This window comes from Callithrix jacchus, chromosome 7, assembly GCF_049354715.1.
Source record: "Callithrix jacchus isolate 240 chromosome 7, calJac240_pri, whole genome shotgun sequence".
In the NCBI taxonomy this organism is placed as follows: domain Eukaryota; kingdom Metazoa; phylum Chordata; class Mammalia; order Primates; family Cebidae; genus Callithrix; species Callithrix jacchus.
In genome coordinates this window covers 108781214-108797826 of record NC_133508.1, presented here as the reverse complement: position 1 = coordinate 108797826, position 16613 = coordinate 108781214, and the positions used below count along the sequence as shown (strand labels likewise).

Below are 16613 nucleotides of genomic sequence, written 5' to 3'. Positions count from 1 at the left end.
CGTTTTTGACCAGCTCCCCTGTACTGATTCTTTTCCCCTGCTATTTATTAGACTCTGCTTTGTTTGGATTTTTTTTTTTTTTAGACAGAGTATGGATCTGTCACCAGGCTGAAGTGCAGTGGCGCAATCTCGGCTCACTGCAATCTCCACCTCCCTTATTCAAGCAATTCTCCTGCCTCAGCCTCCCGAGTAGCAGGGATTACAGGTGCGCACCACCACATCCAGCTAATTGTTTGCATTTTTAGTAGATACAGGGTTTCACCATGTTGGCCAGGATGGTCTTGATCTGCTAACCTCGTGATCTGCCTGCCTTAGCCTCCCAAAGTGCTGGCGTTACAGACGTGAGCCACCGCGCCTGGCCCAGATTTTTTTTTTTGAAGTGCGTACTATACCACAGGCATATTTAGAATCAGTATATATAGTGCCTTCTAGGCCTTCAAGGACTTTTAGGGCCTGGTTAAGAGGATGTAATTTAGAGGTTTGGGCCAACTGGCCTTTAGGTAATTTGCCTTTCTCACATAAGGAGTGTTTATTTTCATCAATGACATCATAACCATTATGGTGTTGTTGTTATATCTAGTTGTCGTTTTTTGTCTATCACTTGGGAGGACCCATTCACAGACAGCCTTATCTCATCATGTAGTGGAGCTTCCCTAAGGTCTGGTCTAACTTTGGTTTTTTATTGTGTGATATCTAAGCAGTTATGGTCTGATGTCTTTTGTTCCCCTCTCCTTTCCATAGGAAACTGGCTGGATTCAGGTGAGTATTTGTTGTTATGACCAAATCATTTTTTTCTAGTATTATAGCCTCGTATTTTAGAAGCTGAGAATCCATTAACCATTTCCTGGCTTTTTGGTTTAATATTCCTGACCTGGTGTGGGGTGCTTAGTATTAGGGCACCACCAAAGGTTAGCTTTCAACTCTCCTCTACTTGACAGCTTCTGTTTGCACACATTTGGGCCACCCCCAAGAGACAGGATGGAGAAGCTTGGAGACAAAAGTGACAGGTTGCGTCTTTTCTCCCCAATTCTGAGTGAGCAGCCCAAGGCCATGCCCTGTTCTAGTGTTACAAACAGATAGAATTGTTTTTCTAAAGACGGGAGGGCCAGGACCAGGGCTGTAATGAGGGTCTGCTTTCGGTCTTTCATTGCCTGAATTTTCTCTGGGGACCATTGCAAGGGATTGGGTTCCTTTTTCTGTAATTTTAGATACAGAATTTTTGTCTTTTAAGCATACAAATTAATCCATAACCTACAGGAGCTAGTCAAACCTAAAAATTTTTGGAGTTCTCTCTGGCTTAGGCAAAAGCAGACCCACTATTCCTGATGTTCTTTCTGGGTTTATTCTCCGTATCCCTTCACTAATCAGGTGTCCTAAATATTTAACTTCTTTTCCCCTACAAACTGCAATTTATTCTTAGGATTTGCAATCTCCTTTCCCCTAGGAAATTAAGTAAGCTTACAGTGGTTTCTGATACCTTGGCCCTTCTCTCCTCAGAAATTAAAAGATTATTTATATATTGTAATAACTGAGTTGCCCTGAAAGGTTGGAATTCCTCCAGGACTTCTAAGGTTTGACCAAATAAACTTGAGTCATGCATGAAACCTTACGGCAGCACAATCCAGTGGTATGGCTGTTTTCTCCCAGTTATAGGATTTTCCCATTTAAAGGCAAAGAGGTCCCTACACCTAAAGTCAAACCCAGAATGCGTCTCTTAGATCCACCACACGGAACTGCTTATGTTTATAGTAGTATCTTACCTAAAGAGGGTGTAGGGGTTAGACACCACAGGGTGGCAGGTCTGAACGATTTCATTTATAGCCCTTAGATCTTGCACCAATTTATGCGACACATTAGGCTTTTTGACTGTGAGAATTGTAGTTATTGTATGGTGACATGCAGAGTTCTAATAATCCTTCTTCAATGAATCCCTTTATTACCGGTTGGAGACCTTTTCTCCCTTTAATAGAAATGGGATGTTGTTTTTTGCAAACTACATCTCTTGGCTGTTGTAGTTTAATCTGTAAGGGTGTGATTTTTAACCATCCCCTGTTGCCTTTCCTAACCCAGACAAGGGGATTAATTTTTTTTCCTCCTCCTCTGTTAGGAGACCCACCTTTACTTTTATTTGTCCTTCCTCTATTCCTGATCCTAAACCCAATCTCACGATCATGTTTTGACCCAGAAGGTTAGTTCCTGCTTCAGGAACATATAAGAATGACTCCTCAATTTGTTCAGGTTGCAATCCAAATAACATTTTCTTCAATATTGGAACCTGAAATCCCTCCCCTTTTACCCATGACACCCTCAATTTTTTTTTTTTTAGAGTTTTGTGCCACTTGCTTGGTGAATCAGGGAGGAGCAAGCTCTCCAGTATTAACCAAAAATGTTACTTCTTCCTCCAATCCCACCTTCAAATTTGGTAGGAGTTCCTGGTGGGACCTACTCAGAAGGAACCCCTAAACCCCCTAGTCTTCATTAACAGTTATGAAGGGGATTACCTTTTCTTCTTTATTCTATTCAGAACATTTTCTTTTAAAATGTCCAGACTTTCTAACTTGTACCATTTACTCATACTCTTAGGAGGTTTCTTCCTGCATTTCTCTTCTCTGTGTTGAAATCTGTCATTCCCTTGTCTCCTTTGAGAGGGATCTTGATGTAGCCTTTTTTGGACTACGTTTTTCCCAGTGGAAACTATGATTTTTGCTTTTTGTTTCTGATTTTCTTCCTCTCTCCTTCCAAAAACTGTCTGAGCTTCCCTCAGTAATTCCTCAATCAGTTTCTCATTTCATTCTTCAATCTGTTTTTCTAACTTTCTGTGATGTTAGGCCAGCTCTTAGTTACAAAATTAACCTTTAAGAGGCCTTGCCCTACTGGGTCCTCTGGATCTAATTAGGAGTATTTTTTTCTCCATCTAATCTCTGAGCCTCTGTAGGAACGCAGAGGTTGTTTCCTCTTTCTCTTGTTGAATCTTGTATGCCTTTGAGACATTTTTGTCCTAGGAGTGAACTCTGTTATCCCTTTATTAGTTCCCTGAGCTCTCGCATTTGGGCCTAGTCCCTGCGATCATTATTATCCCATTAAGGATTAATATTTGGAAATTTTTGTTCAGCTGGCAAGACTTCTTGCCCAGGCAGGTGTTGCCTATCCCAGATGGTTATGGTCGCTTTTCTAATCATTTCCCTTTTTTCTCCTATAAACAGGATATTTCTGATAGACATCATTTTAGCCACATATGAAAGCTGAGTCCTAGGAATTGGTCCAGCTGGTCTGCTATGCTGAGGGGATCTTCTGGGAGTGGTCTTATTTCTTTTTTGAAATTCCTAACTTCAGTATTTGTAAGAGGAACATTTACAAAGCCAATATCTACCTGTGCTGTGGGAACTTCCCTAAGGGGGAACATGCTAGATGCCTGCTGTGTGGAAGGGATAGGAAAGTTCTCAACATCCCTCTTACACTGTTCTAATTCTTTTCTTTTTTTTTTTTTTTTTTGAGACGGAGTTTCGCTCTTGTTACCCAGGCTGGAGTGCAATGGCACAATCTCGGCTCACCGCAACCTCCGCCTCCTGGGTTCAGGCAATTCTCCTCCCTCAGCCTCCCGAGTAGCTGGGATTACAGGCATGCGCCACTGTGCCCAGCTAATTTTTTGTATTTTTAGGAGAGACGGGGTTTCACCATGTCTAATTCTTTTCTTAAATTTTGATAAGGATTTAAAGGAGCAGTTGGTTTGGCTCCCCCATGGTCTCCAGGTCTTTCTTTCTCTAACCCTCCTTCTGCCCCTTGATCTTCCAGTCCCCTATGTTGTGAGACATATAGAGGGGACACACATGACAGGGGGTCCCAGGGCTTTTCACTGGGTGAAGGCTTTTTACTAGGCTCTTCTTCTTCTTTGATGGAGAACATGGGCGCTAATTCCTTGATCCAGCAGAGAACATAGCCTATCTTTTCTTGTGAGGATGGGATTTTATTATTCACATAGAGAATTAAAGCTTGGCACACCCAAACCTCATTTGAGCCAAACCTAAGCCAAAAGACCAAAGGCTTACAAGTGGGGTCTTTGGGCCAGATAAGACAGCAATACTTTATTATCTTTTGCTTTTCCTTGTCCCTGGTTTGAGGGTTGTCCCTCCAAACCTGCAATATTCTCCCCAAAGGACTGTCTGAGGGAATGTCATAGAGTCTCTTTGGCTCCCTCTTTCTGTTGTCCCCTAGGCCTAGAATTTCTGTTTCCTATTTTTGATCAGCCTCTGTCTGAGCCTTTCCTTTGTACTCAACTCCCCTACTGGAGGTTTCTTGCACACCCCGAGAATTGCTTTGTGTCTCTCTGGCCATTTCCCTTACGGGAAAACAGAACCATGGATTGGGACTTTGCACTTGTTTCATATCTAGGGTACATCTCAGGCAAACACACAGTTGACCTACGAACATGCTAAACCACCAAGGCAGGACTTATAGTCCAATTTTCCTACGTTGATTCATCCACAGTTTGCCTGGCGGCTATGGTGCCCGCTTCTTGTGTCACCTCTGCTGCCTCCTGAATAACAGCCTTGGGTTTGTCTATGGCCTCGGCGGGAAGCTGGGAAACTCAGACAGAGTGGGTACCTAAATATGGTGGGATGCATCTCCCCTCTCTGCCAGAATCCCACTCCATGAAGGCACAGAGATCCCAGACAAGCCCCCAGGTTTGTGAGAAATACACATTCACCCATCCAAATCCGAAGAATGGACTCGGAGACATAAAGAACAGCGGAAGTGAGACTTTTAATGGCAGTCTTGCAAGATCAGGTGTCTAGTAGGCAGGCACACCTGGGGCGGTTACAGCAAGTAATTTATCTTCTAGCATGCAAGTCCCCCCTCCAGTTCCTCATTGGTTGAGGACTATGGGGTTACAATCTTCCTGGATGTCACCTAAGTTTCATTATCCCCCTTATAAGGTTATACCCAGTCCCCTTCCCTGTTTAAGTTTCAATTTCCCAATAATGAAACTTTCTTCTATTTTATGGGTTCACCCCTCCTCTACTATCTTTTCCCTCATTGTGACCTTCTAAGTGCGTGAGCCAAGTGGTTTATTATATTTGCAGGCTGACTACCAGTACTTATATTTATCACGCCTTGAAAATGGACCATTGAAAATGTTTTCTTACATGATCAAATAACCATAGGGCACATCTAATTATATATTCAATTTACAATAATCTGAAGTTTAAGTAGAAGCACTTTCATTTCACCCTTGTTTATTTCAAGGTATTTTGCCTCCAGAAAGTTGGACAAAAAGTCAGTAGAGTTCCATACACATGCCAAGATGTTTATCAGTGTTTAACTTTTGAATGAAGTAATTAATATGCTTTATTTCAACAAATAATTCTGTGCAATTTATAACTGTAATATACTCTACCTAGGGTAAACATATAAAATACCTTTACATATATTTTATTCCTTTTATCTGTAGTTATGCTACATGAAATTTCTTGTTTATATTTTTTATAAACATCTTTTCAGACTCACATTGTTGTAGATTTTGGCATTCTTTGACATGTCACTAGTGAGTGGACATACTTCTATCAACATAGAATCACTGATAATTTTAATTTGTAGAGGGCACATAGTATAAATCTGCTATTCTTTATTTTACAGATAGATAAACTAAAATTTTCCACCTCTCAATGACTTCTAGAGTCTTGGAGCTCTAGGTAGTAGTCAGGTTACAGAATGTAGGTTTAACATTTCTTAATCCAGGGAAAATCCATTTTACAACCCAAGAAAATGATATTTGGATTTTTCATCAATATTTCAAACTGTGGGATCTTTCAGAGACCAAATTGAATAAAAAATTTATGTTGAGGCCGGGCACAGATAATCCCAGCACTTTGAGAGGCTGAGGTGGGTGGATCACAAGGTCAAGAGATCAAGACCATCCTGGCCAACATGGTAAAACCCCATCTTAACTAAAAATACAAAAATTTGTTGGGTGTGGTGGTGTGCACCTGTTGTCCCAGCTTCCTGGGAGGCGGAGGCAGGAGAATCACTTGAACCTGAGAGGTGGAGATTGCAAGTGAGCTGAGATCGCACCACTACACTCCAACCCTACAACAGAAGTGAGACTCTGTTTCAAAAAAAAAAATTTATGTTGAAAATATTTACTTCATAATAAGGTTAAAGTTCATTTTATTCATTGAATCACAACTAATGCATAACAAATAATGCATTTATCTAAAAGAACATATGCCATCATTGATTTAGAAATATAAATCAATTGTCTATATATGCCAACTTATTAAAAAATTATGTGTTTATCATATATCAACTCATTATTAGATCTCTAACAGCAATGTGTATGTGTGCACACATGCCTGCACATTTGTGTATATAGTAATAGAAAATAATAAATACATGGGCCAATAATAAATACATTGAAAATATGATATTCTTTGTTGTTATTTGCATATTAATGGCAATGTTATTGTGAAATAAGACATATCTGTGAAAATTCTCAAGACCACATAAGAAAGTAACAATACAATGTTTCAAATTAATGTGTTTAAACATATAGTTGGCTCTCTGTCTTTGTGGGTTCTGCATCTGTGGATTCAATCAACCACAGATGGAAAGTATTCAAAAAATAAAATAATACACAAATTAAAATAATACAAATAAAACATGTAGTATAGCAACTATTTACAGAACATTTACATTTTATTAGATATTATAAATAATCTAGAGATGATTAAAAGTAGATGGTAGGTGGTGCATTGGTTACATGCATATACTACACCATTTTATATAAGGGACCTGGGCATTCACAGAGTGTGGTATTGCCAAGGGTCCTCAATTTAATCCTCCATGGATACTGAGGGACAACTGTACTATTAAGTTGCCCTACAAACATTAAGTGCTGATAGATCTTAAGGAAGAGTGTACTGCAGTTGGCTGAAATGATGAGGGATAATTTTGAGGATAAGGTGGCACTTCGTCTGATGTTTAAAAGTTCAAAAAGATTTACACAGGCAAAGAAGATCAGCCCTTTTTTATGTAACATGAAGAAATTGATTAATTCCAAAAATCAAGATAAAATGCTTGTCCAAAACTGAATTTTAGCTTCTAAATCTTATTAAATAATAAAAACTAGAGTCCTGGTGGAAAGTTCAGACTAAGATAAAATGAAGAAAGTGATTATTGTCATTTTCTCATTTAGATGATTCTATAGGCCATTAATTTGGCCATACACAGCTTTATTCATTCTGATCCTGACCTGACCCTCATAGCTAGAGAGAAAACCAAGCAGTCATTGGCAATAATATATCCAACATAATTGTAACCTTATTAACTTATGACATGGTAAGTTAAACAAAATGTACCTACAGACAATTTTCTTGAAGTATATTTATATACACAGGAGAAAGACCATAGAAACTGTATAAACTAATTCTTTTGGTATTACATTTGATTCTTTGAATTCATAAAATATCCCTTATTAAATAAGCCTTTTAAGTTGCGTTTATAAAATTGAATTTTAATTCAATAAAGTTCTAGAAGCATATTGCACATCATTATGATAGCTATGATTGGCAGTTTTGTAAGACTCAGTGTTGAAGTAAGATGCCAGTTAAATAGTTAATGGCCTATAAATTAATGACATTTATTATGGTGAAATATTTTAATTCAAGTGTTTCAATAAAATGTGGTACATACTTTTATTTTGTGGGTGCATTTTTTTTTTGAGACAGAGTCTCACTCTGTCACCCAGGCTGGAGTGCAGCAGCGTGATCTTGGCTCACTGCAACCTCCATCTCCCAGGTTCAAGTGATTCTCTGGCCTCAGCCTCCCAAGTAGCTGGGACTACAGGTGCATGCCACCACACCCAGCTAATTTTTGTATTTGTAGTAGAGTTGGGGTTTCAACATATTAGCCAGAATAATCTTGATCTCATGACCTCATGATCCGCCCACCTCAGCCTCCCAAAGTGCTGGGATTACAGGTATGAACCACCACTCCCGGCCCAGGTGAATTACTTTTCTATCACCAATAGATTGCACTAGATCAGGAATGACAAATAGGTCTCATTCTACCTGCCTAGTCTTATTGATTGGTAGTGAACATCTGATGCAAAGGTTAAGAAGGATCATGTGGCTCAGGGCTTATGAAGAAATGATTCCTTCCTTCCTTCTTTCCTTCTTTCCTTCCTTCCTTCCTTCTTTCCTTCTTTCCTTCCTTCCTTCCTTCCTTTTCCTTTTCCTTTTTGAGACAGAGTTTCACTCTTGTTGACCAGACTGTAGTGCAATGGCATAATCTTGACCCCCCACAATCTCTGCCTTTTGGGTTCAAGTGATTATCCTGCCTCAGCCTCCTGAGTAGCTGGGATTAAAGGCATGCCCCACCACACCTGGCTAATTTTGTATTTTTTTAGTAGAGACAGTGTTTCTCCATGTTAGTCAGGCTAGTCTCCCAACTCCTCAGGTGATCTGTCTGCCTCAGCCTCCCAAAGTTCTGGGATTATAGGCGTGTGCCACCACACCTGGCCATACTTTCTTCATGATAATGATACAGGAATCATGTCAGGGCTCAGGAAGAAATGATACTGGGTTAAGGTTATAATATGCTATCCTCATGGGATTATAAGCAGTCATGAAGTTAGGAACATTATGTTCTTTGTCACATTTTGAGTGCCTAAAATAATTCCCAGCACATGGTAAGTACTAATATATAATGTATAATTATATATATATATATATGTATATATGTATTGTACACACACATAAATACATATGTAATTATGTGCAAGGAAAAGAGGAAGGAGAATGGCAGAACACATGGTACATATATGCCTTCTCTGCACTAGGTGATTGTAAACTGCCAAGATCTATAAGTCACAATCCTCAAGCATGTGTTGAAATAGTATCTGGACCATTTTTAAAAAGAAATTTCAGAATGTAAAAAATAAAAACTGGCTTATACATATGGAAAGATATCATAAACCCAATAAATCCCAACAAGAGATCTGATTTCTAGACCATTCTGTTAGACACCTAATGAAAGTTCATTTTGTCACATAGAAAAGAATAAATTCTTGCTGAAAACTAACATTACTTAATTTTTAAAAAAGAGAGAAAACAAAGCAGAATTCTGAATTTTTATCAAGGTCTTTGCATGTATGTTGCTGCCTTAGAAGTCAGTAGTCAGCAGAGGATTTCTCACTGGTAGGAAATGGATTTGCCTTTGAAGCGACTTTGGATAAATCTGGCTGCATCTAAGAGTTGAAAATGTTGGAAGCCAAGAGACCTGGCAGGCAGCTGGGTAGTGGGCACCCCTACAACTATCTCTACTGAATATATTCCCTATAGTGAAGTAGTGACCTTCAGGTCTCCTATGATTAAGGCAAATGAACTTAGTAGTGGTCATGAGTATGCACATTGATTGGGCTTGGCAGATTGCATAATCAACCACAAATTAGCTTTTGGAAATGACTGGCTATACCCAGTGAGCAGAAGAAATGGAAGCAAGGGGATCTGGCAGACAGCAGGTAGCCATAGCAGCTGTATGAGTTACAGTCCCATAATTTTATGATGAAGAGAGCCAAGCCTGGACCTTTCATAGCTGTGCTTTTCATTTCTGATATTTGGAGGAATTGCAGGATGGAGCTGCACACCCGAGCAATTTACCTGCAGGGTAGCGGTAAAGCAGAGTGAAAAAGTCTTACTTATATTGGTACACCTCCTGAAGCATGATATGCACATCCTTTTTCTTTATATCCAGAAGAAAAGCACAACATCTGCTCTACTGATAATTAGAAACCAGGCTTGTCTGATAAAAGGATACTAATTTTCACTTCATAGATTAATAGACCTTGGGAAGTCAACAAGTCCATCACACTATCTTACTGCAGAATCCTTCCTAAACCAGAAGGAAGTGTTTGAAAGAGATATAGGCATGTTTTACAATATTATAATTGTAATGCTATAACATTCATCTGAATATATGCAGTGACGAATTGCTAAACCATTTCAGGAAAAGAGTCTACTAGATGATCTTTCAATTGTCCGATGAGTCCACATTTTCTTGTTTGTATATTTTATTAGACAGAACAGGCTCAGACTTACAAAAAAAGTTCCAATTCAACAAGTATTAATGAACTCATGTTGAGTTTTTAGTGATGTGCAACAGCCAGTGGAAGCTATTAGCTCCTAAGTTTTAATTCAACATACATTTGTTTCTGCAATTGAAAAAGGTAAATGATGTTCTTTAATAGTATAATTTAGCACCGTATCCTTACTAAAAGATAGAGGATATATAGTTTAGCAGCTTGTCTTGAATGAAAGAGATATCAATAAATGGAAAAGGAAGTTCTAATCAGATAACACAAGTGTTAGGTTTTATTTTACCTGAAATATTTGTTTGATCTATGTCTCATCATTTTTTCCTATGCTGCATATGTTTACACCTGCAGCATATTAAATAAGCCTTCTAGGTTGTGTTTCTAAAATTGAATTTTGCAACTGTGCATTTTTTCATCATTCTTTCCACTTCTCAAAACTATAGATTATATGCTGAAAACGAACAAGATGAGTTCTTAAACAACCACAATTTAGAGAAACAACATACCAATTCTATCTTGGGAATCAGTTTCCTTGGAAGTAATTTATTCATCTGATTTTATAAAAGAGATCAATAACCCTGTTTCAAAAAGCTTCTTAAATCATCTTAGAAAAAGCATATTTGAGAAAAAATATGGAATTATAGTAAATGTTTCTGTTTAAAAGAGAAATCCATATTTTAAGAAATTTAGAATGAACTCTGATATTTTTATCTATATTTACAATATACACACGTATGTGGTATCATTTCAGAAGACTATTTGAACACAGGAAATTGTAAAGATTATGTACTTTGCTTACGAATGAATGCATCTCTTTCAATCAGAAAAGGTAGTTTCTCTTTTCTTAAGAAATCGGGAATAGAAATAACATCTACCAACTGATCAGCACTTTCCAATGAGAAAACAAAAGCTGAATTCAGCTTCAACTGGTATTGCTTCAACTAGAGATGCATTTTGCACTGAAAATTTCAATATTAATAAACTCTTTGCCCAATTATTTCTAGTATACTGAAGGATAGTGTTATGCAAAGTGGGCACACCACACTTTGCACACCTGATTCGTAAAAGCTAATGTTTCAAACAGAAACCAGATTAAGCACATCACCTAATACATTATTTTGATTTATCAATTTTCCAGTATTGAAAATTGATGTTAGTAAAGTTGCAGGTGGCTTAACTGCATAAGGGGGTTTAGCAGAAAATGAAGACTGCTTATAAAATACAGATTTACACGTTTATTCCACTGATAGGTTATCATAGAAGTCTAGCAGGTGGATAATGAATTCTTGCCTTGTAACTGATCTATTGCACACCCCCCTAGCTCAGTCAGGCTCCGTAGTGTGATTTTAGCAGAACAAGAGATAATCAAACATCCTGTTTTTATAGAATTGTCCCAATTTAGGGTCCTGCAGGGCCCTCCAGGATGCCTATTTGAGATGTTTTTTCTTTCTGAAAAGCGTTATCTTGGGATAAAAAAAAAAAGAATGTAATCTGTCATAATCCTAGCCCAAGGAAATATGAATCCTGTTCTCCTTACAGTTCTCAGAGAAGTAAAAATAAAACCAAAAGGCAAGATGTTTTCCACAAGGAAGGGATATCAAACTTCTGGCCAACGAATACCTTCCTTCTTTCCATCCCCTTTTCTACCACCTGCTGCTGTACACAAGCCAAGAATCAACCCATCACCATTTCTGATTTCAGAATTTTTCTGAGTTTCTATGAATATCTTCCTCCAACTAGTTCTGGAAGCCAATGTGAGCCCACTTCTGCCCTTTTAATTCCTCTATTCCTTCTGGTTTATTTCCTGTTTCCATCTTGCTATACTTATGTGCTGTTCATGACTACTCTTTCTGTTTTCTCTCTGTCTATTTAGAGTATTCATGTCACTAAGAACTATCCATTTATGTTAAACTTGACAGGGTCACCACACTGACTGTTGGCATCTTTCATGCAAAAAGGAAATTGGAAAAAATGTAATTAAAAAGAAAACTACCAGTCACAGGCAGAGCATATAGACTCATATAAAACTGTAAGATGTGGAAAAAGCAGAGACCTATTCCCAAAACATGAAGCCTCTGAAATAAACTATCAGAAAAAATAAAAGTTGCAACAATGATCAAATATCATCATCAGCTATTCATCCCTGGAAAGTTGATGACACATTTTTAGTGCCTAGCATGTGCTTTTTAAAATGTTAATAGAACTGTTGAACTATTTTGTTTATACAATTGTCCCTTAGAAAAATGATTGGTGCCTTCTTGCCAGTATCACTACCATCCTCTCTTATTCATTTTCACAACAGTATATAGTCTTCTCTCTCCTTTTTATATTTTGTTCTGATCTCAGAAGTTACCACATTACTAAATATCCATGGTACCCAAATCCAAACCTTTGCTGGTACTTATTGTAATGTCAACTTAATAGATTACCTCCAGTGATCTATGTCTACAAAATATGCAGATATTGAATGACGCAGGGGGTGGGGTCAACAATTCCTTGTGCAGTCAAAAATCTCTGTATAACTTTTCATTTTTTGAGATGGGGTCTCCCTCTGTTGCCCAGGCTAGAGTGCAGTGGCATGATCTCAGCTCACTGTAACCTCTGCCTCCTGGGTTCAAGTGATTCTCCTGCCTCAGTCTCCTAAGTAGCTGAGATCACAGGCATGCGCCATCATGCTGGCTAATTTTATATTTCAGTAGAGACAGAGTTTCACCATGTTTCCCAGACTGGTCTCAACTCCTGACCTCAAGTGATCTACCTGCCTCAGCCTCCCAAAGTGCTGGGATTACAGGTGGGAGCCACCACCCCCAGCCCTGGCCTGTATATAACTTTCGACTCCTCCAAAACCTGACTACTAATAGCTTACTGTTGACCAGAAGCCTTACCAATAATATAAACAGCCAATTAAAACATAGTTTGTGGACAGGTATGGTGCCTCACTCCTATAATCCCAGCACTTTGGGAGGCCAAGGTGGGTGGATCACGAGGTCAAGAGATCAAGACCATCCTGGCCAACACAGTGAAACCCCATCTCTACTAAAATACAAAAATTAGCTGGGCGTGGTAGTGTGCGCCTGTAGTCCCAGCTACTCGGGAGGCTGAGGTAGGAGAATTGCTTGAATTTCGAGGCAGAAGTTGCAGTGAGCCAAGATCATGCCACTGCACTCCAGCCTGGTGCCTAGTGACAGAACGAGTCTCAAAAAGAAAAAAAAAAAGAAAAACCTAAAAACATATTTTGTATGTTATATATGTTAAATGCTATATTTTGACCATAAAGTAATCTAGAGAAAAGAAAATGTTAGTACAAATCATAAGGAAAATAAGCTATATTTTCTAGTTATTCAGTGGGAGTGGACCATCCTAAAGGTCTGCATGTTTGTCATCCACTTGTTGAGTAGGCTGAAGAGGGGGAGAAAGAGAAAGGGCTGCTCTTTCTGTCTCGGGGTGACAGAGGCAGAAGAAAATCTACATATAAGTAGACTTGTGCAATTTAAACCCATGCTGTTCAAGGGTGAACTTGTCAATATATAGATATTTAGAGGGAAGGAACATCAGTGAGAGAAATAGTACTTAGAGGATAGTTAAAGAAGGAACTGAGTCTGTGCCATGCGTTTGACCAACAATGCAACTTCAGGGAATAGTCCCCACAAGACTGTCCTCACTTCAGACATAAGTCATAAAGTTCCTGAGTCCCCAGGACCACTATCACTTCAGACCAGCTGGCTATAATTTAAAGGATTCCAATGACTAACCTTGGATTTGATAATTCACTAGAAGGACTCAAAGAACTCAATGAAAACTATTATTCTCATGGTTTATTACAAGGGAATACAAAAACTCAGCCAAAGGAACAGATATTTAGTGCAGAGTCTAAGAAAGGTCCAAATCCACAGCTTCTGGTTGTCTTCTTCCTGTGCAGTCATGGATGGTGTTACCTCCTCCTTGCCACAATGTGTGACAATACACACAGAGTACTGCCAATCAGGAAAGCTGGCTCAAGTCTTCAGTGTCCAGAGTTTTTACTAGGGCTTAATCACATGCTGCCGGCATTGGCTGCCCTTTAGTCTCCCACACCTCACAGAAGTCAGGCAACGTTTATTCATCAGTTCTTCATGAGATTAGAAGTGATATAGCATGGGCTCAAAGCTTCCATCATAAATCACATTGTTAAACTGTCTGGTAGCCAAACACACTGGTAAATGAAGGCAGTCTTATCAGGCAGGACACTGCAGGAACCTAGAGATCACCTCCCAGTAGCTGAAGGCAAAGGCCAGACCTCTCTTTGGATGAGGCGAAATTCCTTATTATACTATCTAAAACTGAGTGTTCAAGGAAAGAGAAGATAAAGTTAGGTAAAGGTAAGTCACTTCAGGCAAAAGGATAAACATAAGGGAAGACTTGGGAATGTGAATGAGTGAATGAAAGGGGAAGCTAAAGAAAGGATCCCAGCCCAGAAAATGTGGGATATGATCTAGGAAGCTGAGAAAAATAGGTTGGGCTGGAGCAAAACAAATAAATTCTGAATAGCTTTTAAAGTCAGGTGGAACTCAGGCAGAGAAGTTTTGCTTTGACACAATAAAAACTCGAAATATTTAAGAGCTAGAATTCGATAAGCAGAGTAATGAAAAATCTATGTAAAGAAATTGTGAAGTATTCTCTTTATACTTGAACATCATATTTTAAATAATTCTATAAATTGTAAAATAACAATAGGAAGGCAATCAAGATGTTGAACTCTAAAATTTGCATCAGATTCAATTATGGAACAGTATATGTTTAACCAGTTTTTACAACATAGGACTTAAAAAGACAAAATAGTTTTCTTCAACAGCTTGATGAGATTTTATATTTCAGGGACTCCAAGGATTCAAGAAAGAAAAATAGAGCAAGAAAGATGTAGACTTAGCAATACAAGGGGAATATTTCTATCAATTAAAATAATCTATAAATTAAATAAGTCCTTTTGAAAAATTGGGCTTCCCATCAATAAGTATTTGGGTAATGGATGGGTATTCACCTACATTTTGGGGTTGATTTGTAGATATTATTGCATTGGAGGGCAACGTCTCCCTATTTTAGAATTCTGTGGTTCTTTGAAATACACAGGATGATTTAGATGAGGGAAAGCCTGGATTCATAGACATCTGCTAGGAAATTGCAGGAATATAAGTATAAAGTGATCCACTTTTGGAGTACGATGATGGTAATGATTGTAGAGCAGAAGGATAAAAGAAATATTTCAAAAGAAAAATGAACAGAACTTGGTAAATGGCTAGATGGGGAGTGTGAATCTAAGAAAAACGCAAAGAATACCCATCTTTCAAGCCTGAATGACTAAGCTAACTATGCAACAGCTACGAGAAATAGAATCATCACAACGGAGAATAATTTTTGGAGGAAAGATGGCGAATTCTGTCTTCAACATAGTAAATTTGAAATTAAAGGAGAAGCCCAATAGGGGATGCTTTACAGACTATGGTGAGGGGCAAGCTACTTTCGTTTTCATTTTTACATATTTCTGTTATGGCACTTATCACAGTATGTCTGTCCTTAGAACTGTTTAAAAATCTGACTCCCAGTGGATTCCAAGATCCTTGAGAATGAAGTCAAAGTTTTATGCATCCTTTTATTTAACCAAACCTGCTTTGTGTCTTGCACATATTCAGTAAATGTTTGTGTACTAAGTTATTTAGAGATAAAAAATCTGATTGAAATCTATACATATAAACTCAAGATAATACTGAAAAGAACACAAGGGGCTACTTACTGTTTAGAGAAAGGAGGTAAAAAAAGATGAACCAGGAGGCATAGATGGCGAAGAAATGAGAGAACAATCAGGATTGTGAATTATTATAAACACTTGAAGATAGAGGCTTCAAGATGAAGGGCCTAGCTAACTGTGAGATCTTGATAATAAGGATGGAGAAAAGGTCTTTATTTTTATTTTTTTGATAAATGTTTAATTGATGGCTTTCAAAAGATACTAACATAATTGTAAATAGTTTAGAAGTTTCCATTATAAAGAAAATTTATCCTGTGCCCAAGAGATACTTACAGAGGTAGACATGCTCACTCCCTGTGAGTCTCTACTTCAGTCTTATATCTGAAACTCTTACTTGCATTTTAGATTGTATTTCATCCTTTCCCTATCTATTAGTCCATTTCTACTGCTCTAATATAATATAAACAAGGTAATTTAAAATAATAAAAATTTATTTCTCATAGTTCTGAAGACTGCAAATTTCAAGATCAAGGTGCCAGTAGGTTCAGTGTCTGGTAGGGGTTTCATTGCTGCTTCCAAGATGGCACTGTTTCCTTATAACTTAGAAGGGCAAAAAGGGGGAGACTGCTCTCTGACGTCTCTTTTAAAAGTGAATTAATCTCACTCAGGAAGTGTGAACCCTCATAACCTAATCACTTCCTAGCTGTTCTACCTTCTAATACCATCATCTTGGGGATTAGATTTCAGCATGTGAATTTTGGAGGGACACATGCATTCAAAAACCGTAACACTCTATTAAAA

At 38.2% G+C, this 16613-nt stretch overlaps 1 protein-coding gene across 7 annotated transcripts in view; it reads left to right on the top strand.

Annotated features, from left to right (window-relative positions):
• Positions 1-16613, top strand: part of NEGR1 (neuronal growth regulator 1) — a 925952-nt gene that overhangs the window by 806504 nt on the left and 102835 nt on the right. For 2 of the 7 annotated variants that reach the window (XM_078332240.1, XM_078332238.1), the window contains one exon: positions 1-16613. This exon is cut by the window's left edge and continues 21225 nt beyond it. The exons of the other annotated variants lie outside the window; for them this stretch is intronic. The gene's annotated coding sequence lies outside the window, so the exon portion shown is untranslated. 7 annotated transcript variants of the gene reach the window in all.